The sequence below is a fragment of the Anser brachyrhynchus genome (assembly GCF_964034855.1).
Source record: "Anser brachyrhynchus genome assembly, chromosome: Z".
In the NCBI taxonomy this organism is placed as follows: domain Eukaryota; kingdom Metazoa; phylum Chordata; class Aves; order Anseriformes; family Anatidae; genus Anser; species Anser brachyrhynchus.
This window is the reverse complement of record NC_137697.1, coordinates 7,091,531-7,116,714: the sequence shown is the minus strand read 5'-3', so window position 1 is coordinate 7,116,714 and position 25,184 is coordinate 7,091,531. Positions and strand designations below refer to the sequence as shown.

At 46.8% G+C, this 25,184-nt stretch overlaps 1 protein-coding gene across 6 annotated transcripts in view; it reads left to right on the top strand.

Moving 5' to 3' along the window:
• Positions 1-15,716: 15,716 nt before the first annotated feature.
• The window catches only part of PDZD2 (PDZ domain containing 2), a gene marked incomplete at its 5' end in the record, with an annotated part of 198,255 nt that continues 188,787 nt past the window's right edge, over positions 15,717-25,184 (top strand). For 5 of the 6 annotated variants that reach the window (XM_080573255.1, XM_080573252.1, XM_080573250.1 and 2 more), the window contains one exon: positions 15,918-16,072. Of the gene's footprint in view, positions 15,737-15,917; positions 16,073-25,184 lie in introns of those variants that run through there. The other variant, XM_080573249.1, reaches the window with a different exon arrangement.

Here is a 25,184-nt window from a genome sequence, read left to right as displayed (position 1 = left end):
TGAAATATTTTACTGTTCCATTTTTGCTGTCTTGACTCCCAGTACATCACTCAGTTCCTTTCCTTCTGGCGCATTTGATGTCTTCTGAGACAGGATTTGCCATCACCTAATGCACTAGTCCAGCAGGATTTAGCACGTGTTGCTATTCTCTATTCCTTCATTTTGTACATCTCTTCTTTTTCCCTTTGCCCTGGGATTGATCTTGAAAGTAGGTGTTAGGAGAAGACTTCAGCGATGTATAGTAAAGTGAAATGGCAGGGAGTTTGTAAGCTTTCTTTGCTGCTGTCAGAGTGTCTTTATAGGTCCTTCTTTGTTTTCTGCCTGTTCAAATGGAGTCATGTTATAACCAGCTCTTAGAATTCTGCTCTGACTCCTTAATCTCCAGAGGACCTCAGTCACTTCCGAAAGTAAGATTTAGCTAAGTCATATGTAAGTTTTGCAATGCTAAATAGTACGCCTACATGCCATTAAAAATCTCAGGCCCTATGTTCAAGGGACTTGCAGAAGAAATTTAGCCAAACCAGGTCAATTCTCCTAGCAGCAACCTCGTGGTAACCCACCTCAGCTGTGGAAAAGTCAACCTGGTGGAGAAGTCACGCTGGTGCATGAACACAAATGGCTCCAGGAGGGCTGCTTCTCCCAACGAGGCCTGCGATTCCTGAGGCGCCTTATGCAATGTTCTTAATGGCATTTTGAAAAGCTCTTGCATGGCTGTGAGCTTTATTGCTCTTTGCCTCACTCCCGTGTGAAAGAGGAGCTGGCCAGGGGCCAGTGGTGAGGAAGCCTCACAGCCTCTAGGCTGGTGTGGGTGCTGCTCTCGGTCCAGGCAGGCAGTGAGCTATGGACCTGAGCATCTTCTCCTGGAGGCTGCTCTCCCAGTGATCCTGTCCCATGCGCACCAGAGAGACATTTGGGGTTGAAGCATTGCCCTGAGAACAGCGCGAGAGACTGGAGAGCTGTGTGTAAAGGGGTCTGGCTCATGCCCACCAGTCAACATGCTGCAGATGCGTCTGGGGCTGTGCTTGTGCCTGCGTGGGAGAGGAACAGTTGACCGTTCACAAAGGTTTCAGTCATCCAGGAAAACAACACGTCATGGGGGTGAGCGGTTGTACTTGAAACAGAGTGCCTGTGACCTTCCATATGCTGGAACACGTACAAATAAAACAGGCTGAAATAAAATGGAATTATAAACACATTTAGAATAACAACTGAGGTCTGTCTGTTGGATGCGTTGCAAACAGGAAATGGAGCTAAATTCACTGCGTTAGTAAATTGCTTGCTGCAAAGATGTTGCCTGATGTTAGGCACCAGCACTGACAGCGGTCCAGCTGAAGATTTACACATATTTTAATATACCCAAACCTGAGACACTCAGCCAAAGGGATAGAGGATCCCTCCTGCATGAGTAGCACTGATATGCAGGGGAATCTGTACACAGCATTTACAGATAGGCATTTGAACCAACTTCTTACATTCTTCTTCTAGAGGAAGAAGTCTTCTTTTGTTGGTATTAAAGTATCCTCTTTTTTCTCCCCTTTTTTATAGAGAATGGACAGGACGTGCTGCCAAGATCACGTTGGCTGACAGTCAGCATGAGGGTTAGGGATTTGTGAGCCATGAGCGGCAGAAATAACTGGTATGTTTTCATTTACCCTGTGCAGTGATGGAGAGAAGAGACCATTGCTTCAGCTTTAATTGAAGTGTGTCTTCAGAAAGCAATTGCTTAGAAGATAACTAAAGGTATGAGCAGGTTGGTGACTATCCTGCTCTTAGCATGTCTCGCAGGCAACGTTCATCAACTGCACAGAAAAGAGTTCAGAAATCCAAGCGTTCACCCTGTGGGGTTACAGTAATGAATGGGGTTTGAATCTGCTCAGTCCTCAGCCCTCTGGCTGCAATCAGATGAGTTCCAGTTCTCCCACATCTGTCTCTGAGCCTCTCAGGGCTTGCAGATTTGCTGCTGGCTGGTTTCAGAGGCACAGCCAATTGCCCGGGCTGCTCTGGATGGTCCTGTCCTTTGGGGCTTGTCTCCTGCCTGTGGCTTCCTGCACCCAGCGCTGCAGATCTAGAGGGCTTGTGAGGGAGCTGCACGTACCCATAGTGAATGCCACAGGGCTGTCAACAACTGGGGGAGATGACTGACATGAAACATGGAAAACGCTGGAAAAGCCTGAACCAGAGCTCAGTGTGTGCCCCAACAGCTTGGGTTGGAGGGGGCAGCTGGCACTAGGGACTGCTGAATGTGTGTAGATCCATGAGGGGGTTCAACCCAGGGGGCTGAGAGAAATGGCGAGCTTCAGCCAGGAGAAACCAGAGCGACTGGGGGAAGTCCTTGGGGACAGGGGAAAAGATAAAAATTATTCCTGTCCTTAGTACAGGGAACGTGGTGCAGTCAGACTTGTCCCAAGTGCCAGGCAAGCACAGGAAGCACGTCCTCTTGAGTCCGTTTCCAGCGTGTAACAGGGAGGAAGGTGCTTGGGAGTGGTCAAAGATTTATGAAGTGCAAACTGGGCCCGACCACTTCCACTGCCTCCTGTGATGAAATGCCTGGCTGGGGGGGCTGGGGGCAGTGACTATGAGACCACTTGGCTTCAGGGAGGCTTTCAACACCATCTCCACAGCACGCTCGTAAGGAGCTATGGAAGTATGGGCTGGAAGTCCAGGCTGTTGGGTGAGGTGAGGACTGGTTGGGCTGCTGGGCTCCTGTAGTAGACTGGGGCTAATATTGTTCAGTAGCTTCATTAGCCACATGAGGAGACAAAGAACTTCTTCAGAAAAGCTGAGGATGATACTAAGGGGAGAGTGTTTGGCATGCTGAATGGATGAGCTTCCATTCAGAGGGACACAGAAACTTGAAATGGGGATGGCAGACATCTGAGGAAGTTCAACAAGGAGAAGTGCAGAGGCCTGTACCTGGGGTGGAAAATACCTAATCCATCAGTTTGGGCTAGGAGCCGAGTGGGAGCAGGCCATGAGGCATGCTGAATATAAGCCACCAGGACGTTCTCATCACAATATGAGGGTGACCAGCAGTTTAAAGGACGTTATTAGGCCCCTCTTCTCCACACTGGAGATCTCATCCCCATCACGAATACCAATGTCCAACTTTGTGTTCCCTGCCTCAAAAAGGATGTTGAGAAAATAAGATCTAGCAAAGGGCTACCAGGATGGCCATGGGTCTAGGGGATGTGGCCTACAAGAAGAAGTAGAGAGTGCTGAGATTGTTTAATCTGGGGAAGAGGAGGCCTAGGGGCCCTCTAACAGCAGCCCACAACTACTTGGGAGGGAGATAAAACAACAGCAACCAACTGATTTGAGTAGTAGCAGATAATACAGCAGTGGATGTGTTCATTTCTGGAGTGACATGTCAGACATACTGTTCATTTCTGACTCTAAAAATGAACAAATCAAACAGCACCTTTGGCATTTCAGGTTGGACTTACTTCAGGAAAAAAATCTTCACTAAGAGGGTGATGCAGCCCTGGGACAGGTTCACCAGAGGCTTTGTGGTAGCTCCACCCTTCGAGATCTTACACTTTTGCCTTGACAAAGCCATAGCTGACTGGACCCAATGATGGCAAAAACCCTGCTCCAGCCAGGAAGTTGATCTGGATGGCCTCCAAAGATCGGGTGGTTGATGCCCCATGACTGTCAGAGTCCAAGTGGCATTTGGACAATGCCCTCAGAAATGTGCTTTAGCTTTCAGTTAGCCCTGAAGTGCTAATCTCTGAAGGTCTCTTTCAACTGAGGTATTCTATATAACACTGAGCTTTAAACATCCTTCTCAACTAACATTCCTGTAACCCTGGGATCAGCTTCATCACTTTGAGTGTGATTGCTAAGACGGATACTCCAACAGGTTTCCTGTTCGACAGGCTGGTCAAATAGCAAAGGGGGAGATTGGGCTATGGTGGTCTGCTCTTGTTTTATTTAAGCAGAAAACAAGGGGAACAGACAAAAACAGTATGCATGAGTCTATTTGGCTTTTACACCTGCTAGAAATGTTATTCAGTTCTTTCATGGGTCTGGATTTAGATGCAGATTTTTAACGTCCAATTTGACTGATGGAATGAAAACACCATACCATCAGAAAAGCTGCCAGCATTTGTTTATTTTTTGAGGCAATGTTGATATCAGGCAGGTAATGCACAAAGGAGGTCTCATCCAGGCAGCCAACCCAAAGAAAGCCACAAGGCCTACCTGTAGTGTGCTGGGGGGGCTTTGGGATGAGAGAAGATCTGCACCTCCAGCCACTGCTGTCAGGATAGCTTGGGCTGAGAATTTTCTTGAGCTTCTGCAAAGTCATGTAAGTCCATGGGTGTTATTTATGAAGTTGTTTCACTACTCTGAGCATTTGTATCCCATATAGAAAGGATCCTATTGCGGATACTGCTGTTAAACAAAAGGAGGTGAGAAACTGTTTTGCAAAAGCGTGAATTTCTAGGGTATTTTCAGCAAATATATACATCTGTCACTTTCTTCAAAGACAGGATTATGTATCTACACCAGCAAAATACTTGCCTTTCCTAACAAATACCCATCCATATTTATGAAAGAGTATCAAGGAACTTAGTGGTGCATCATGAACTTGCACTCCACGTGGGGGTCCCTCCTTGCGTACCGATCTGTACACCACGAGACTCTCATTCACACCGTGGTTTTCAGCGTGGGCTCTTGGCATCTCTTATTTTGCAATTCAACTTTACTAAGGCCAATAAACAAATTGCCACCTCTGTTCAGCCTCCCTCAGGAAGAGAAAAAGGCTCATGTCACTCCAGAAATGAACAGCCAGAGCACCCACAGAATAACTAACTGCCTTTTGGCATTCTGCTGTAAGGAGAAACATCAGCCAGTACCAATTACAGAGAATCCACACACACACACACGCACACACACACACTAAAAAAAGTCGAAAAGCAAACTCAGCTGCAATCACAGTTTGCCAAAGAGTTGATTCATATCATAAATTAATTGTGGTAATTGTTTTTTAATTTAATCAAGTGCACATATAGCTATGTAATTAAAAAGCATGTAGGCGTTCTAGATTTCTTTAGGAACTACCAAGCACTTTCAGTCTTGCTTTCTGTCTGCTTTGAGCCACAGGCAATGTAAAGCAAACTTTTGAAGACCATTACAGTCTTTGCCAAAAATAAAGGGAAAATTTTAAAGCAGGTGTCCCATGTTAATGTAAAGAATGATTTACAGCTGCTGCTAGAACCTGAGGAGCATGCCTCCAGCTGGCTGGGGTTTCTTGGCACATGGCTGGGATGTGCCAGAGCCAGGACAGAGCAGAAGAATGGAAGGGAAGGGAAGGGAAGGGAAGGGAAGGGAAGGGAAGGGAAGGGAAGGGAAGGGAAGGGAAGGGAAGGGAAGGGAAGGGAAGGGAAGGAGTTGAGACCTCTCAAAGCACAGACTGACCCCAGCATCCAGGAAAATCAATGGCTCTGCAAATGCCTGCTGCCTTTGAAAGTCAGTTTGTTGTTCTTTTAATGCCTTTTTCTATGTGGATATGTGGTCTCTTATAATCAACTAGCTTTTATCTTAAGAGAGACCAGGTATATGTTTCAGTAAGGGCCTAACGTTTAACTTGCTTGGTTTTCTAATGCATGAGCTGGACTTCTTAAGTTTTACATAAAATATAATTTCTTTTGGTATTTCTTACTTGTGGGACTGAAGAGGCAAATCTTCATGTGGAACGTGGAAGTCAAATATTCCAAGTTGTGGAGAGTCACGGGGATATTTTTGCAAAGCCACCTCTTCACTTGCCTGCTCCAAAATATCTAGGTTCTTCCTTCAGTTTGTGCTAACGAAGGTGACTTTGAAGGAGGAGAGGGACTGCTAGCAGATTTTGTCCAGTCTCCTGACCAAAAGCTGTATCTGTTTCCTACTGTGTGTCCTGAGCTTTGCCTAAATTAGATTTTCCAGTAAGACACCCTGCCTTGATGTGAGGCTAACGAGATTGGGATCCTTGCACATCTTCTGTTTCATGCTTGGGTAGTTTTACTTGGGCAGGGTTAACTCCGTGCAGACATTGTGCAATTGTCCTACGTTTCTAAGCCCGACCTTCTGACTGTAACTCCCAGCCGTTATATTGTGATATTTTCCCTATGAAGATGCATATATATCATAATTAAGTCACCGCACAACGTTTTCAAAACCAGACTGAACAGCTTAAACTCCTTAAGGGCATATCAGTACAGAAGAGTAGACAAGTCATACTGGCACAATTATACCAGCAAAATAAAACTGCCAGGCTCCAGTGGAGTTCCCCGCAAGGACACTTGTTTGGGGGTAGAAGTTTTTTTCTTTTAAACTTCTTCCAAAGGGGTGTCGGTGGGAGGTGGTCGCCCATTGCTTTCTCCTGCCTGAGGCAGGGTTTGGGGTGGTCGAGGAGCACCTGGGCTTCAGCAGCGCCTCCACCCCAGCTGCCTCATGTAAACCAGGAGATGCCCTGGGGAGGCTCTGTGCCTTTTCCACGACCCCTTGGATGTAGGACATGAGGGCTAAAAAAGCTCGCGACAATCCCTGGTGCTTCCCAGTCCTCTAGGAGAGCCCAGCACCCTGCGCACAGCTGAGACCCCACTTGGCCCTTGTGGCTCATGAAAATCATGAATTGCACTGCTATAACGTATTTTCAATCATTTGCACAGAAGAGCCATTTCTGATTTAAAACTCAAGGCTAGGGTTGCCTCAGAGCTCTTTTCTGCAAGTTCAGAGCAACCAGAACATAAAGACATGAAAGTTCACTGGAGCCTGTTTCAGCCTGTAAGTGGGTCACAAGACGCCGAAGCGCTGAGTGAAATAACACCCACACAAATCAAATAAAAGAGTAGCTAACCTGTATTTAAAAAAGAATAATCTTTCTGGATGCCTTAGTCATAGACGTCTTAGGCATGAAAAATTCAAGAGACTGAGCACTTAGTGGGGCAACGGCCGCAGAGGATGCCTCAAACATAAGAACAAAATTATCAGGCTGACTTTAGCAGGTAGATCACCTCCCCTCGATGCTTCAGGGACTTGGAGTATGTGCAGTTTTAATGAAAAATAATGAAATTTGTAAGTGTGAAATGTAGAAGAAACATCTAGCAAGGGCTTTAGAGGGGAAAAATCTTGCAAAAAAATGTCTTATACAGGAGCATGCCTTTATACAAAAAATAAAGAAACTTGAAGAACTAGAGAGCAGGTAAAGCTAGACAAAACCCTGCGTGGTGCCAGCTGATGCTGTGGACAGAGAGATACAGCTGTGGAGAGCAATACTGAGCAGAGCTCTGATCCCAGTAGCTTGAGAGCCTGCTCACGGGTTTTATCTTTGTTCCTGGTAATTACAGCACAGCCCCAGCCAGTGCTGCAGCTCGTCTGTAATTACCGTGGCCCTACAGGGCTCCTAGAGGAGGTTTTGCATATTTTGGCGACTGGGCCCGGCTGCTAAGAGGCTGTGGGCTGAGTGGCACGGATGGAGCTGCCCTTCTTAGGGCTGTTCCCCAGGGTGCCCCGGGTCCCCCGGTACGGCTGCCTTGCCTCGGGGATGTGAGTCACTGGGGATTAGCTTACCTCCACTGGGAAATGGAGATAAACGGGGGTAAGGCAGTTGTTCTTCTGCTCTGGGCTTACGCTGTCCTTGTGCTGCTGCTGGTTCCTGGTAAAAGAGAGGAAAGAAGGGTGTTTCTCCTCCTGTACAAATGCATTGTACTTGGGCAAGTCTCTGGGCTCCTGGGTATTTGACAGAGAGCAGCACTCTCCCCCCATCATCACCACCTGTGATTTTTTTAAAATTATTATTCTTTTTCAATTGACAGTAGGACCAGAATGGAAAAATTTCACAATAAGTGAAAAATGGTATTAAAACAGCAACAACTCATGCATAAGACGGTGGGGAAGAAAGATTATTCCCATCTATTGTAATGTTCTGCATGCATTGTCCTGGCAAAAAATTGGACCTTCATCAGAGAGGTGGTTTCCCATCATCTGACTGAGGCTGAGCTTTGATGCCACGACCCATGAGCAAACCAGGGACAGGTTTGCCCCCACCTGCACCATCTCATGCGACCCCTGCACACCAATGGTCTGAACGCCCAGGGTACCGACTGACTAAAGAGGAGGATGCTTGTGCCAAAAATTTGGGATGCCCAAAGGTAAAAACAACGGCACATTATTGAAATGTTTTCTCTATTTGTCAAAATTGCCTCCTGTTTGGCATCAGCTTACGGTCAATGCTTTCAGGGTCCTGCAATGCTCAGAGGATGTGTGGCTGTGGATGTGCAATTAGTGGGGCTTTTCTCATCAGGCTGCGGTTGGGCTGTTTTTGGATGCTGATGAGAGCTTACAATACTTTTATTGCCTATAAATACGGACGCTGTGATCTGTAGGAAGCCCACTTTGTCAGCTGAAAACCCACTTTTGGGAGAAAACTAAACCTCTCGACCTTGAAATAGCTTCCAAATTCTAAAAACAGCACATCTAGCTAGCTAGCTGCCTTAGCTACAGACATTAATCACTGCCGTATTTTACACAGCATGTAAAATTTAAGTAATAGAATCAGAGTCCCCATCGCCGTATTTGCAACTAAAAGCTGATAAGTAGAAGTACTGACCTCAGCTGGTCGATTTAACCTGATGAGTCATGGTCTTGGGGCCACATATGCTTCCTCTGCTAATATTCTTGTTCCTATTTATTTTTTTAAAAGTATGCTGCCATGCTGTGTACCACAGAAGAGCTTCTCTAATGGGCAGCTCCAGAAATAGCAATATCCCATTAGTTCCCTCTCCTTTGTAAGGGTTTCACAGTGGCTGCTCATCCTGTGCCGAGCCGTGACATCTCCAAGAGACGGGGCTGCTGCTGGGGGAGAAGGGGATGGGCAGAGCTGGGCTGTGGAGCAGTGAATTCCTCTTGAAGTTCACCTTAGAAGCGCCCTGGTATCTTCTTGCTTCTTGCACTGCAGGCGGCCATGCTGTAGAGAAAGGTGCAGCAGACGTGGGCTGTTCCAGTGCCGCTGCTGGAAGTGGCTACGCATGTGCCACAACGGAGGGAGCTTTGGTGTTGCTCTCAATGAGATTTTTCTCTGCAAAATGCTGGCTTTCTGACCAGAGAGATAACTGAGGCAGTCAGCATGTTGTTTTGGTTAGGGTGGTGGTCTGCAGCACACCACTTGCCTTGGACCGGGATCACCCAGGGCTGGGTGCTCTTACTGCCCCAGCCAGTGTTTGCAACTTACTCAACTTACACATTAATATCCACGTAATATTTAAATGAATGCCCACTGCCCTCACCACCATATCTGTGCTGATCCATGGTGGTGAACTGTGGCCCTGGGACCCCGTGTGCTCTCCCCACAGCTGTCCGGATGGGTGCAGGGTGGCTGGTGGCATGGGGAGAGGACGGGACAGGGCTGAGCAGGGCCGAGATGGGCGCTGGGAGTGGAGCAAAAACAGCTGCTTGCACCCCTGCAGCCCTTCAGATCACAAACCAGCAATGAAATATGTAATATATACATGTAAATATATATACATATAAAGGCAGAAGCCTTTGGCCGCCTGCGTAACAGTCCTTTGTATCTCACCAGCATCACTTAGACCCCTTTGATGTTCGTGGTGTTTATGGCGCTCAGGCTTCTTTGCTCCAAGCAAATTGACTCGAAATCAGGCGTTGCCTTCCATTAAACCTGACAGATCTCCAGTGCGGAGAGGGCTTGTTCATCTACCTCTTTTGGAAAGAAATAGGAGCATAAAAGCTGTTGTGCTGACTCACTTCCATGCGTGAATTCACCAGACTGGGGAGGTAACGGGCTGCTCATCCCAGCCACGAGCGGTCTCCTCAGTCCCTCCACCTCCTCCCTCGTGCACCAGCTCCCTGGGTGGAAATCTGCCACATTCTGACTCCTTACTGTCACTGGGGTGGGATTTATATCATGGATATTTAGCAGAATTACACTGGTATTTGACATTTTGGCTCTCTGAAGTTTTCGGTGGTGTTATTTGCGAGGGCGGTTTTTATCGCTGCAGATTGCAGTTCTTCAAGAGCCACGCAGCGGTTTAATTTTTGAGGTCTGTCTCTTTGTCTCTCCCTCTCTGCCAGGACTTCAGGTGATTTATTTGATTCCCTGCTCCTTTGGATTTCCTGCGCTTGTTACAATGCACCCTTGTCTCAATGACACAGAATAATGTTCATTTGAAGTAACAGCTCTGGCTTGCAGTGCTTTAGGTTTGATACAAAAATAGAACTGTGTAGAAAACTTTTTTATTAGCTTTTTCAGAGTTCTAGACCCCGGGTAGTTCAAGCTGAATAACAGCGAGTTTCACTTAAAATGGGAAACCAGGTATTGGTTGCTCAAAACAGACATTGAGGCAAGATCTGGGAGCGCTCGTGAGAGACTTTTGCCCCTTCACAAGACTTCACATCACATGCTCTCAGAGCTAAAAAAATTCAAGTGTGCAGCTTTTTCCGTTAGCCAGCTCGTATCTTGTCAGCCTTGGATCTCTCCCTCTTTAAAATGAGTAAGCGCAAGAAATACAAAGGAAATATGAGGAAGTCTAAACGCAAAGTCATCCGGAACAGGCTGCTGTGGATGTGCAACAGGTGTGTGATGACAAAGGAATGACAACTGCAGATCAGTTGGTGGTAGTTTTTTTTTTTTTTTTTTTTCTTGAGAAAAATCTACTGATGAAGAGTTTCCATCAAATACAATTTGGGGAGAAACTCAGGCAAGTAGAAAAAAAACGAATAAAAAAGGATGCTGTGCATATTGTAGTAGTAAAAACTGGCAGATTAAATTAAGTCTCTCCTTACTATCAAATCTCTTTATGCAGTGTTACAGAGAAAGTTCATGATCCTCAAAGATGCTTTGACCACACACTTCATTTTTGCCTTGCCCTTATTTAGCACAATTATTTTGCCTTCCTTTATCGCTTTACATCTGAGATTCCAAGGCCCTTGGAAAGCACCCTGGCTGGCTGGAGACATGCCATTGTCCTTATCTGGCGTAGCAAAATACTAAGACCTCAAGATGTGAAGGATTCAGGGACCTGTTGAACACAACCTGCCTTTGTACACCACACCACTCCTTCCGAGCTACATGAATCTCCAGAGAAATTGTCAGTTGTGAGCAAAAGGATTAAAATATCTCTTCCCTTTCCTTCCCCCTTTTAGAAGTACAGTTACTGACAGATGGCCTGCAATGCTTAGCACTCATTCAAACAGCACCAAAATACTGGGAATTTCTTTCCATGTGTACAGACGCACGCGGACACACACATGCACACACAGAAACAAATCCAGGCAGCGTTTTAATGTAATTGTCAAATCAAAGCATACTTCGGGGCAGACACCAGGCCAGATTCAAGCTACAGTTGTCAGCTGAGTTCATCAGATGAACACCACCATCCGACTGCAAGAGCCTGTAATGATTAACACGTGTGACGAGTTTCTGATTGAAGGGTGAGCAGGCTGTTTACGGGCTTTTTCCGCAGCAAGTGCTTCCTGCTCTGGGGTGGAGAAGACATCAGAGCGGTGGCTTGCGTTTCCCCCAGCTGCAGGTTTGTGATGAACGTGTCGGGGGTCTCGGTTCTCAGCCACTGCTTGTGACACCAGGCTGATCCCTCCTTTCTGGGGGGCTCTGATGGGGAAGGCTGGAGCCCTGCCCATACCGGGAAGGGACAGCACTGGCTGTGGTGCCGTGTTTATTAAAAACTTGGCTAATCTCTCAAAACACTTCTCTTTGCGCAGCCCTTGATTAATGTCATAGTGATAAAGCCTTCCTCTGCCAGTTCCGTATTGAAGATGGGGACGTTTCCCTGCAGATTGCTTTGGCAGTGCTATATCTATGGCACAGAGTTGCTTTATAAATCCTCGGTGCTGGTTCTGTGCAAGAAAGGGTTCGTCAGCGCCTTTCTTGCTGTTTTGTCAGGGCAGCACACAGAAGTCAGCAACCGTGGCAAAAAAAAAAATAAACATTACATTTTCTCCAACAGGCATGTGCAGATATGTGTTTTTGTGCATGGTCAAATATAAGAAGGTGCTTTGAAACAGTAAATGACTTCGTATGTGTCCACGTATTTAACAATGATGTTTAATAAATCCTAAAACACATAGGAAGAAGGCTGTAGACGAAGGGAGGAATTATGAGTTAACTACCTAATAACAGAAACCAAAGAAGTCCAAACTTTATTACTTCAAAGAAAAATAAATGCGGCATCAAAACAGGTCTGATAACCACTGGATGGTATCAAGAGAAGGATGACTAATTTGCTAAGGAAATTAGAAAAAAAAATCTTGATGACAAGTGCTAAGAGGATCTTTGGTACTTGATTTTTTTTTTCAAACTTAGACTTTTCGTATTTATTTCTTGAAATGTATTTGCCCCTGCCGTTATTAGATTGGCAGTCAAGTTCATCCAGTGGATGAATTTGACTTATGACACCTTAGGCCACTGTAATTGAAATAAGTGATGATCTTGGAATTACACGGAAGAGAGCCTTTAGAGAACTGTGTCTTATGTATATTGCAAAATAATCTTAGAGAGGCTTTTACCCTCAGGAGCTTGGAAAATGAATGTTTCTATGAAGATTTATAGCTGAATGTTTGAATCTGAGACACTCTGAAGGTTAATATTGACTTATTTTGGTCTGTTAAAGTAGTATTTATACACACTACATATCTTAGACTTTTGCAGCAAAAGAATAATTTAATGTGTAGTATCCACAAACAGCTTCTAGTAAATGTATCCAAGTGTATATTTTCTTACTTTAAAGTTTAGCATGTTTGCTCCCCAAATTCACCCCCCACCACCACCCCAGTATGTTTGAAGCAGATTATAAAGTTATCTTCTATGTTTCATGCTAATTTAAACCAAGTCATACATAAGAGTTGCAAACCTCTGTGCTCTGGGGGAAACCCATTGCATCTGGGGAACTTTCTGTGCTAGTAAGGCTTGCAGTTAGTCTGAAAATACAGGAGGAAAGACAGAAAGGGAGAGAAATCCCTAGTGATAGATTCACAGCTATTAGCTTATTTTTCCTCTTGCTGTAAAGCTGTAGTAGGATTTCAAAAGGTAGTAAAAAGTATTGGATCAGCACTGTGGCTTGTTTTTTTCTGTTTCCGTTATGCCTATTTGCAGTGGGGGAATCCAAATTAAAGCTGGGACAAAGCAGAGTGTCATTATTACAGATGACAACAGGCCGTGCAGAGCTGAAATTGCGATTGTGGCTCTGAGCCTGTTGTGACTTCTCGTGTTCTGTGCACGGCTTCATCCAACTTCCAAGATTTCTCTAATTCAGCCTTTTTGGCCTCGTATTTACTGCAGAGGGTTAAGGAGGAGATTTATGTAATGTGTTCTCTCTCTTGGGCTTTGCTTATGCAAAGCAAATCACTGTTGGTGCTGTCACAGGGGAAGGGGTATGGATACGCTTGTTCAGAGTCAGGCACCATCCTGCAGAAATTACTTTGCTTTCAGGGTAATTATTTCCAAACAGAATTGGAATAGAGTGTCCACCTGAGGACCAAGATAACTCTAGGTTATTACCGTCGTCCTGCTGGTTAATTTTTCCGCATAGATAAGGAAATCAACAGGATAGTTCATTTTAGCCTCCTTGTGAATGGAAATTATAACAGCACAGCCAGTGGTGGTTTGTCCCTGGTCTATTTTATACCAGCTACATACACGGGAGAGCGTGTGTGTCTGCGTAAAGGGCAGAGATGAGGAGAGAGAGGAGCGATGTCAAAGGCAAAGCTTTATCTCCATGAACACAGGAAAACACCAGCCTTGCTAGCAGAGCTTGCAGCGTGTTAGGAGTCACACTGCAGTTTTTGAATTGCAGCCTGAATTTTGGAAGCTGCTGGGGGAAGTCCCAATTCCAGTTACTCCACTCCAGACACTTACTGCCCCACTTTGTAGCATCGGTGATGGCAGCGTTACGTACACCCCACTTGCTTTTTCATCTGCACTTTCTGCCCTGCCTCCTGCCGGCCTGTCCCAAGTCACTAAACTGCACCAAAGCAGCATCAAAGCACCTACAGAAAAGCTTCAGCACAACGTGAACCTCCCCGGCTGGGGACTGCCGAGGGCAGGCGACAGCTCAGCAGATTTGCCTGGGTCTCTGGACACTGTCACAGGTCAGGGTAGGGAGCCCTGCTTGTGCTGGGGAAGTGTGACCAAATTGCAGATTGTCAAAGCTTGCATCAGGATGAATCATTGTTAGCGTAACTAAAATGTGCTGTGACTTTGAAAGTACTCCAGATTTCTGGAAACAGGCCGCTGAAATTTGGTCCCGCTGATACAGCCACCTTGGGTTACATGATCTGAGCAGCATTTGAATCCTGAAAGCTGAATATTGCTCCATGTGCTAAACCTGCTTTTTCTCCCTTCTTGCTGTTACTCTCCCCTTTTCCTGGGCTCCAGCTCCTCTCCCAGGTTCCTTTGGCATCCAGTGAGCTGTTTTACTTTCAGCAACCTTACCTTATCTAAAGCAAAATAAAATGAGATTTTTGGCCACTCTCTGGGTCGTGAAGTGTGGAAAACATCAAGGGATAGACTTAATCTCTATCCAGCTGGAGTCCAGGAAAAACAGAACACTGCTGATGTTATCGTCATCAGATAATACAAATACTGCAAATCCAACCTGTCAGTGTTGGGAGATCCATACTCATGAAACCACATTTAGCTAGGATTTTGATGTTCACATTGCAGAAGAGGTGCACAACCTTCAGAAAGAGCAGGAGAAAAACAGTATTTCTCACATGTGTAAGAAAGGAACGTAAAATATTGCTGGCAGCCTCCAGAATTCCTGATTTCAGATGTAGACAAAGTCGATCCTTCCATAGAGAGCTGCAGAGTAAACCCAACGTGTACAGCGCGGTATCTTTTCTACCTTTTGGCCCGATATCTAGGAGGCAGAAGCGAAGATAGATTTACATTACAAAACTGAATGCCAGCAGCTGCCTGTGAAAGTGCTTAGCGAAAGTGTTGTTTATGAGCATCGGCTTCGCTTCCACGGTGTGACCCTGCCAGGAGCCAAATGTGCTGCAGCCGGAGTGCTTCATAACATTATCTCACGGCTGGGACGGAAAACGGGGGAAACGGGTCTGCCTGACTTTACAGAGATTTAAATGATGTTGTTATGGAGGGGGAGAAAGAGAAAGCAAAGACCCCGCTCCAAAACAAGGGCTTGCTGCCCTGGGCAGCCGTCTGGTTACCAGCACGGGCGCTGCAGTCGTGAGCAAACATCTTCAAAGGAGCGGCAGGCAGAGCATCTGGGCCAGATCGCCGTGCGACTACCTGCTGCAGCCTGCAATAAAGACAGCCCTTTAGAGATGCTTTGGTAGATCTGAGCTCTTATTTATTTATTTTTTGATTAGACTTTAGGACAGCAGGCCTGAAAGCGTGCTCCCTGCCTCGGACGGGGCATGAGCCAGGAAGGGACTCTGGCTTGAGAGAAACCAGAGCTGCTGACCGCTTCCTTTCGCACTGCTGGGAAAAGTGGACCTAAAAAGCAACTGAACATTTAAAAACGTGTTTCCACTTTAACAATCTGAAGTTTCGAGTAAAGAAGGAACTTTTTTTTTTTTTTTTAATTAAAAAAAGGATTCTTTTTTTTTTTTTTTTTTTTTTTTTTCGGTGAGTAATTCAGTGCTCTCTTCAACCCTCTTTTTGGAAACAGCGCTTCCTGCTGAGCGACACCGAGAGATAAAAGCGATACCGGGAAAAAACATTTTAGGGACTTGTCACCAGCCCGGCGCGCCCCCAGAGGTGACCGCACCGCACGGTGGGAGGCTCGGGGGGGCGAGGGGGGGTCCGGCCGACCCCTGCCTCCCGCTTGGTGAAGGGGGGAATCCACCGGGGCGGTCTGGGGGATCCCCCCGGGGGGGTGGTTTGGCGGCACCGCCCCGTCCAGGGCTCGGTCGCTGCCCGCCCCGTCGGGCCGCCCCTCTCGGGAGCCCCGCGCCGCCCGTCGGGGCCGCCCCCGCCGCTCCCCGGGCCGGGTGCGGAGCGGTGCGGAGCGGCGAGAAAAGGCGGCGAGGGAGCGGCTGCCCCCGGGGGCGGGCGGGTGTCGGCCCCCCCCTCTCCCTCCACGGCCCCTCCGAGGTGAGTTGGGGGCGCGGAGGGGGGCGAAGGGGGGTCGATGGTTGCCCCCCCCCCCCCCCTCCCATCCCGGTGTCGGCTTCGGTCCTGCGGGGAGGGGGCTTAGCGGGGCTGCGCGGGGCTTGCTGCTCCCCCCTGCTCCGGCTGGGGGCTCCCCCCCGCCGGTACCGACCTGCTCCATCCCCCCCCCGGCACGGTGCCAAGGGGGGCTCCGTCTCTGGGGGTCGGTGGGTGCCTCCCCCATTGCCCCGCGGGCTCCATCTCCTGGGGTCTGGAGGGTGCATCCCACAACTTTGGGACTGGGGAGGTCGGGGGGGTGCTTCCCCCGTGACCCACGCCCGGGGGGGTGCATTCCCCATGGACCACGAGGACCCCGTGCCCCGGGGCCAGTGGGGTGTATCCTCGTGTAGGTCAATGGGCACAGCCCCACAGGTGCTGTTAGGGTCCATCCCCCCAGGGTTGGGGTGGTTTCATCCCTGCAGGGCTCGGTGGGGTGCATCACCTGGGCTGGGGGTGCTTGCGGGGACCCCCTTGCCCTGCCTTTGCTTTGCTGACCCCCGTGCACCCACGTGGAGGGTGAGGATCTCCGCCGCCTGCCGTGATGTGCTGTGGATTAGGTCCTGTGTGTGTGACTGTCTCGCAGTGCAGCCTGGCTCTGGGCTATGGGCAAGAGGGGTGGCAGTCTCATAAACCCCCCTCCTCATCCTCCCCTCCCCCCCCCCCCCCCCCTTCACCTGCCTGCATGCATCAGACTGATAAAATCAGACAGCATGAAACATCTGGCTGACTGTTTTTTTTTTTTTCTTTTTTTCCCCTCCATAGTCATCAGAAAGTAGTTCTCTGTGTCATTAAATACTCCTGTCCGCACAAAGCAGGCTGTGGTGCGCGCGGTGTTGCGAGCCTGGGAGCGGCAGTGGATGAGGTGAGGGAGAGGCAAACATCGAGAGCCGACCTCAAACTCCAAAGTTAGCTGTGCTGCCTCTCCTTTGGGTGACCGGGGTCCTCTGTACAACCTACCTCAGCCTGTAACTCTGGGATCATTCTGCTTGGCTGCTGAAAGCTCTGGTGCCCCTTTGAAGGTGCCATAAAGCTATAAATGAGCTTAATGTAGCCCATGCTGTTAACCTCAGTGCTTCCCCTCGGTAGCCTTTTAATGAACTGCAGCCCGCCCCCCAAATTTCCCCCAGCGTGCTGTCAGGTCCCTGCTGCTGGCTGGTAGAGCTGGGGAGGGCAGGAAGGGGACATCCCTGGGACACCCTTGCTCCCTGTCCCCTCTGCACTGCTTGGGTGTTGGTACGAGGGGTCTACAGGCTGAGGTGGATGCAGCAGGCTCAGGTGCTGTCCCCGAGGGCCCTGCATCAGCCTCTGGGCTTCAGCAGAGCCGTCAGGGCTTGGGCAAGGGCTTGGGATTCATCTGCCCCTGGCAAAGGAGCAGGTGCAAGAAGATCTCGTTAAACTCGCCCGCTTTGGTCAAAGTTCCTTTACCTTCATTTTAAGGCAAATGGCAACACCTGTGTGCCCCCTGCAACCCTCCCTTTCATGCCCAGGATGGGCTTAATTGCAAAGATTGTGCTAATCCCTCCGGAGCACTCACCAGCTTTACTGTTTGTTCGTAGAGTGGTTTCTCCCTCTCTCATGTGGTTCTTGCACTGGGCATGTTGTCTGTTGGGTGGCCGAAGCTCACAGTGTGTGGAAGAATAGCCTGCAATATTACTGAGTTAATTTTCTGAAAAACAAAATGCCTAAATGCAAATAGGATGTAAAACGTGTCTTTGAAGTCTTTTTTCTCTAAAATTATTCAATGCTTAGCCTGGAGGAAACCTATTTTTTTCACTTTTATAAAACTCATCAACGTTTTACAGAAGTAGGATGTGATTTTTTTTTTTTAATTTAGAAGAAGAGCTAAAAGTCTTTTGATTTTTGTGACATGAGGCATTTTTACATTACCTTTACAATATTGGTGGGGGACTGCTACTCTAAAAACCACCAGCAGACATTCACTCTGGAAAGGCTTTCCTAGAAATGAGGAGAGCAGTGGCAGCAATCTCACTGAGCAGGTATCTCCTGCAGGATTGTTTGGCAATGCTGGTGAAGTCAAGCGTCTGTGTTGTAAGGGCCAAATTTAAAAGGCCTTTAGAGTTACACATCTTCATGGTATTGCAGTTGCTGTCTTGCTAGATTTTCAGTAGCTTCATAGAATAAAGAAATGGCTCCAGGCAGGAGTCTGGCTGGGTGCAAGAGTGCACAGTGATGGGAGGCTTTAAAGTAAGGTCCATCCGCCTTAGCTCATCTGCACAAGGTTTGTGAAACACTTTGCTCAACTTATTTTAAGTAAAATTGGCTCTACTTTCTGCCTTTAAAATACAAGTTGTGACATCTGTGAAAAAAATGTCTTGCTTTTATTTTTGTTACTCTTTTGGCCATAAATCTTGTATAAACCACATGCTTTGGCTCTTGAAAGGTCAGTCAAGTTGCCCTAAGTCAAAAGCGGTGGATTTTATCCATGGAAATATACAAAAAGGTCTTATAATTCAGGCACATTTGCAAATTGTTTCTTTATGCCATTGCTAAACGTATGTTTCTGTGCTATATTTGTACACGTTTCTATACTAATATTTCTAAATGCCTTCAGTATAGGGCTTGTTCTTTCTCCAGGTTTCCTGCAGGTGCTAATTGGTGCTCAACATTGCATTCTTATCCCAAATGGGTCCACACCACTTACAAACTCCAGTAGATAAATGCAGAATTAAAACAATATATATATATAAAATAGAACCGGTCAGCATTAAAAGTCAGGAAATACGGAGGCTGAGACTCCAACAGCAATATTAACTTGGCTGCAGTGCACATCCTGTGAGCTCTTTAATGGCATACGTTTCATAATGTAAACAGGAATAAGCACGTAGATTAATATATGCAAGAGAGAGCAGAAAAGAGCATTTTTCTGAAATTGACCCCCTTGTCCATGTGAGAGCTGGCTGCTGCGTAGAGCCTGGGAGAGCCTGGCACTGCCTTACACCATTCTGGGCCCTGACTCGGATGTACCTGCTTGCTGATGGAGTGAAAATGACAGCAGTGAATGAGTAAATTGAGGTTTGTTTCTCTAGAAACTATATCATTTTAATGAACTGCTTTTTGTTCCCTGTGGTCTGCTGGTTGTATGGTGTATGATCTTTAACGTGTTGCCAGTTTTGTTATTCCCAGCTGGTGTGTCCAACCTGCTGGTCTTGCACCCGTGTGCTGCAGTAACAGCTCTTCTGGCTAATTTTGACTGGATCATGTACAAAAGTGATTACGTGAATATTGTACTTTAATGCAGATCCGCACGGACCAAGCATTATTGCTCTGAATGTTGTGTTGTCTTCATTAAAAAATTGCCATATGAATACATTGCATGAAGCTGATGCATTTAGCCTGAAGGTCAGGGAGTCTAATCTGACCTTCGCCATGTCACAAGACATCGTATCTCATGCAGCTCCCGCTGCACAGAGCCTGAAGTTTGCATGCGATGTGGAGCCAGCTAGGGCAGCCTGTGGTGGTTCAGCAACAGCTCCCAGAAGCGACAGAGGTGGTTCGGGTGAATAAAATTAATTTGTGGTTACTACCCGGAATAAAATAATTATAATTTTTCTCTTTAAAAAGGGTTCCTCATCTATTGCTGATACGCTGATATTGCTGACTTGCTTTGCAAAGGAGGCAGGAGCAGGCCTGTAATTCCACAAGCTAATGCCTCTGCTGTCATACCTGCCTAATTGCCACGGCTCCTCTTTGGTGCAGCCTTCCAAATAGGCTGCTGTGGTAAGGTATGCCAGCTGTGCTTAAATTTCATTACTGTTTGCTGTGGCCACCACTTGATTAACTTTCCCTGCCGTGTTAGACCGTTAGCAAAGGGGATTAGTACCTGGGTGGGTTACAGCATTTATTGTGTGTGCTTAATCTAAATTCCTCTTGAAATGGAATTGTATTAAACTAATTTGGCAAAAACTTTGAAATGACAGCAAGGCTACTCTTGGTAATTGATTTTTTTTCCCAATTGAATAACTGTGCATTATTAAAATGACGGTGATTCACACAGAGCGGTTCAGATCAGGCAGTGTCAGGATCACCCTGGGTTTTGGCTGTGGCCATTTTTGCCTGGTTGGAAGAGCAGGTAGGCAGGACTTGGGTCCCACCATGGGGAGTGGCCAGGTGTCCTCTGTCAGCTCTCAGAAATGGAGAAGTGCCTGTCAGGATTCGTGCGGGGGAGGTTTCCAGAAAGAAAAATGGAGAAAGTGTAGAAAACAGAGTCTCAACTGGATTAAAGACTTGTGAAACTTCCGCCACTCTGCAAAAAAAAGCCCACAATTTGACAGAGCAGAGCCATCCTCCCTGTCTCAGACCAGCACAAAAATCTATTCAGTATTACATTTTAATCATATTCCACACAAAAGACTTTTTCTGTGCTGTTTAAAACCCAGCCTCCTTTCAGCCTGTGCTCTGTCGGGATGTTTTCATCTGAAATGGACTGCTGCGGCTGACTGGAGCAGTCTGAAAAAACAGTGCTAACCTTCCTTCCTGACACTTCAATCGTGCCATCCACTGTGTGAAACTAGGGCATAAATGCATTAACGCTTGTCACTGGGAAGAAAATCCCATCCGTGATGGGGACCAGAAGAGAGTGATTCTTAGATTCATGATACAAATCGGTTCATTATTTATTTCAATCAAAGTCTGTAGGTGCTGTTATAATGAAAAATTGAAGCGCACTTTGCAGAATAAATGTGAGCTGACACTGCGCCAGCCCCAAAGCCTTCCTGACCTACAAAACGAAGGAGAGCTTTGATGCTCACTTCACTCTCCGCAAAGTCTCAGACGAGCAGGCTTTGCCCAGAAGATTGACAGAGTCAGGCCCTATTAAAACAGATGCTGAACCCTCTTTGGTTGCTGTTGTGTTCCAGGGAAAACATCCTGCTGCTGCCTCCCAGTGTTAGACATCTGCTCAAGAGCATCTGTCCAGCTGCGTGGTCTTGTGTAAATGCTTCGGCGTGCACTGGATACTGGCTTACCAGTACCACCATCCCATTGCAAGATGTCTGCAGGTTCAGCAATGTTCCCATCTTCTCACCCTCCAGGGTAGATGGGCAAAATGCAGCCCATTTGGGAGCAGGGTTCTCCTGGCCTCCAGCTGTGTGCAGGTGTAGCAGCTGTATAAATCATCCATCGCCATCTGACCGCAGTTAAGGGGTTAACACACTGCTGCTTCTCTCTGCTCCTGGAGCAAAAGTGATTGCCTAGTCAAGTGGGGTTAGGTTTGGCTGTGATATCGAGTTATATATTTTAGTGGTTGTGGTGGTCTTGGGTTAACCAAGGTGTGTGATCTTTTGGGGTATTTGTGTCTTTTTTAGTGCAATGGAAGATCAAGGAGAGACTTCAAAATGGTGTGGGTTTTGTGAGAGTTTCTGTCCAAAGTCTGCACCAAAACAGAGAGCTCAAAGTCTTTCTTTACTTATTGCAAGTCAAATGCTCTGGTGCAAATAGTATAGCCCCAGCATCTCCTCGGCGTCCCCTGTGGCAGCATGGGACCCGTGGCAGCACCTTGCTCGTTGTAGTGCCAGACTGTTGGCCCTTCAGCTTTAACTGGGTCTGGCAGGAGCTCTGATGGCAGCTGACCTCGCTTTGAAGACTAAAGCCCCTGTCTGGTCCATGCTCAACTGCCAGCATGAAGGATGTCAGATGACAAGTGGGACAGGTATTAGACATTAACCAGCTGTTTGACTTTAAAATATTAATCCTGCTCTTATGCTCTTTCTTACCTGTTTTCCCAGCATGTCCAGGTTTGAAGGACTGGAGGCTTTCATGACTGATTACCTATCTCATGGTCATCCATAGCCCAAATCTGCAGTGCCAGCTTCCAGCTCTTGAGCATTCACAGGTATTTCTGCTGGGAACGTGCTCACCATGTTTATGCAGGAATACAACCTTGCGGGTGAGCTGACTTCAGGCCAACTTCCAGTTTTCCTTCCAGGCTCCCAGCAGCATAGACTATATTACCCTTCCTTTAATCATCTTCCCCACCCTTTGCTCTTCTAGTCTTTGCAGCAGAAAAACAAAGCATCTCATCCATACCACTGAGCAGCCTTCCTCCATATGCATTGGATCCTCCGCTGCTCGGGATGAGGAGTTGAGCAGGGACATGTCTTTGTAGGTACGATGGGGCCTGGGCTGTGGGATGAGATGTGGCACATCCTATTCCAGCAGAAATCCACCTCCCCTTTTGCATGGAGTAACACACCTCCTCGCCTTTCTTCTCTGAATAAAGCCACAATCATTGCCAAATGGGATTTCTGTCCCATGGCTCATCTGGAAGTAAATAAATGCAGCAAACAAATGGGTGGCACTGCTCCAAAACGCACGGCTGGTGTGCTGTTGCTCCTGACAGGTGTGGGCCTGCGGGGAGCTGGGTGTGATGGGCTTGCCTTGGCCCACAGCCTTTCCTTTCAGCCCATGCCAATGTGTTCATCAAAGGAGGTAAACCTCCACGCAATGCCTAGCTGTAAGTGTGGTGGATGACAGCTCCTTGGTAACTCGGATGGAAAGGGCCTGCTGGGTCATCTAGCCCTTTGCTCTGCTTTCAAAAGGATCCTTCCTAATTAAAGCACGACTGGAGATTGCAAGATGTCTGGTTTGGGTGGTTTAATAAATTACCACCCTCCCTGCGAAAGAGAAAGTGTATTTACTAATGTGGCTGTAAATGTCTAAGCTGTGGGGTGGTTATTTACTGCACTATTTTAATGCAAATGTTTGTGGTTGTTTGCATTGATCATACAGGCAGCACACAAAAAATTTTATTTGTGGTGTATTTAGGCGTATTTTTTCCTCCTTCCTGCTGTATCTGTTCCACTGTACATTGTGCAACAGAAACTGCTTGATGTGTAATTGCCTGTCACTCAAGTGCCACTTTACAGCCTAGAAATATATCAATGAAAATATTCTCCCTCCTCCAATTAATTCTGAGTCTTAGGGATGAGTTATTCCTATCTGTCTGGAGAACACTCTCTTCAATCATTCGGTACTTCATTCATGTATTTACTGTTTAAACGTATTCTAAATGAAAGGTAATGGCTTGTTATGACAGTAGTAAGGAGCATTCATCGGAAGGACCGTGGTGCTCCTGGTGTGGATGCAGCTTGAGTGCTTCAGCCTGATGGATGTGAAATCACCAGTCGTGTTGTGAGAGGCTCATACGCTGCCAGAAAGCCTGCAGCTGCCCTCTTATAATGCATGTCCTGGAGCATAAGGTAGGGAAAGGTTTGGATATCACAGCTGCACTTTTGCCCAATGAACTATTTCTCGGAGTTTGTTCGTTCGTCCTAAGCTCTGTATCTCCTGTGTGCTTCCGCTGTGGATGTGGGCAAGCATAAAAAATGGTGGTTCAGCTTGAGAAACGTGGAAACCCTCTAGAGTTGATATTTCATCTTTGGGCTGCTCCTCCGGTACAATGGTGGCTTTTCTCTGTACCGAGAGTTCGGAAAAATGGAGTCTGTGCGTAGGAAGTCCTGCTTTGAAATAGCCTGCTTTGTGAATAACATTTTTATCTGCAGCCTTTTAATACCTCCTGTAGATGGGACGATAGCTCAGAGATAATTGCTCTGATGGCACGCAGGAAGCATTATGGGTTGGAAGATAGGATATGGCATCTGTTAATGTCTGTCCTCGGCGTTCAGTGGGGATAATCCTACTCAGGGTAGGGGATGCCTTTAAATCTGATGGAGCTCAGAGTAGATGCTGATTGATTTAGGTACCAAATCTGTAGTGATTAAAACTATTTGTTTGGATCTTGTAAGCACACAAATATATAAAAAAGTTAGGAGACGTTTGAACTTTATGTATTATTCGATTATCAAGACACTTTTATTTTAGCTCCTGGCAGTTATACCACAGTGAGCTCGCACTCATAGGACTGTGCCTGGATTTATTGACTTCCATTGTGGGTGTGAGGGAGGGAGAGGGCTGCAACTTGTTCTAAGAACTACTCTAAGATGCTAAGACCAATTACAGTTGCATGCTTTTAATCGTTAGCTGAAACGTTAACTTGATAAAGGCTGGAAGGACAGCAGAAGTGACTGTTTGTCATAACTGAACTCAAGCTGTTCTATGGAAGACCTAGGACTGGCCTTAAAAATACCTGGTCTCATTTGAGGCTGCTGTTGCCTGAAGTTTGCCTGGCAGCATGGACCAGGGGAAGTGGTTGATTTGTGGAGTCCATTGTGTAAACTGTGAGCATGAACACTTGTGTAGGTTGTATTAAGTGTCCACATCCCTTATTTGTGGAAAAAATGATCTATTAGGGCCCATTTCTGCTAGAGCCAGAGCAAACATGGAACAAAGAGCCTGTGGCTCCTACAGTCATCTTTTTTTCAGTTTCAGCTCCCTTCTATTTATTTTATTAAGCTGCTGGCACTGCAGGGATGGTTCACTCTTCTGCTGCTGCAGATGGAAACTTTCTGTTTGCTGGGAGGCATAGCTGCAACCTGTATTTGGCAGCTTATATTGAGGAGCAAACTGCAATTCCAGTTGAAATGAGGTGCTGTTTTTCTTAAATAAGAACTTGTTTAAATGGAATCAGGCTAAAAACCAAGAAAGAGTCTTTACAGAAGAGCTTCCAGTCTATACTTGGCCTGGTGGGGATGTGTACAAGTTGCCAGCGTTTGCAAGAGGTGACCTTTCACAACGACATCCCTGTCTTCTTCCCGAAACTGTCCAGGAAGAAGCAGGTTCTCAGTTCCCTTAAATGCGGCCAAATTCTGAAGCGAGAGTGAGAAACGTGGTCTAGCTTGTGTTGACACAAAGTAAATGTATATTTTCAGAGACCTGTATGTTTTGATGAAGGATGGGTAGGAATAGACTGATCTGGTTTATCAAGAAAGGCTTAGGAAAGTGTTTGGGCCCATAAGCAGCTGCTTTTTTTGGATTCTGGCAGGCTTTATTCTGGCTAACTGGTGACTAACTGCTGCTGAGTCTGGTTCACCACCTGAAGTGATGTGCTGAAGAATTTGTGCGTCTGTAGGTGATGGGCATGAGCCTGGAAGAAGGAGCTCTCTCCCTGTGTGGAGGCAGTCCTCTAGGTATTTAGCAC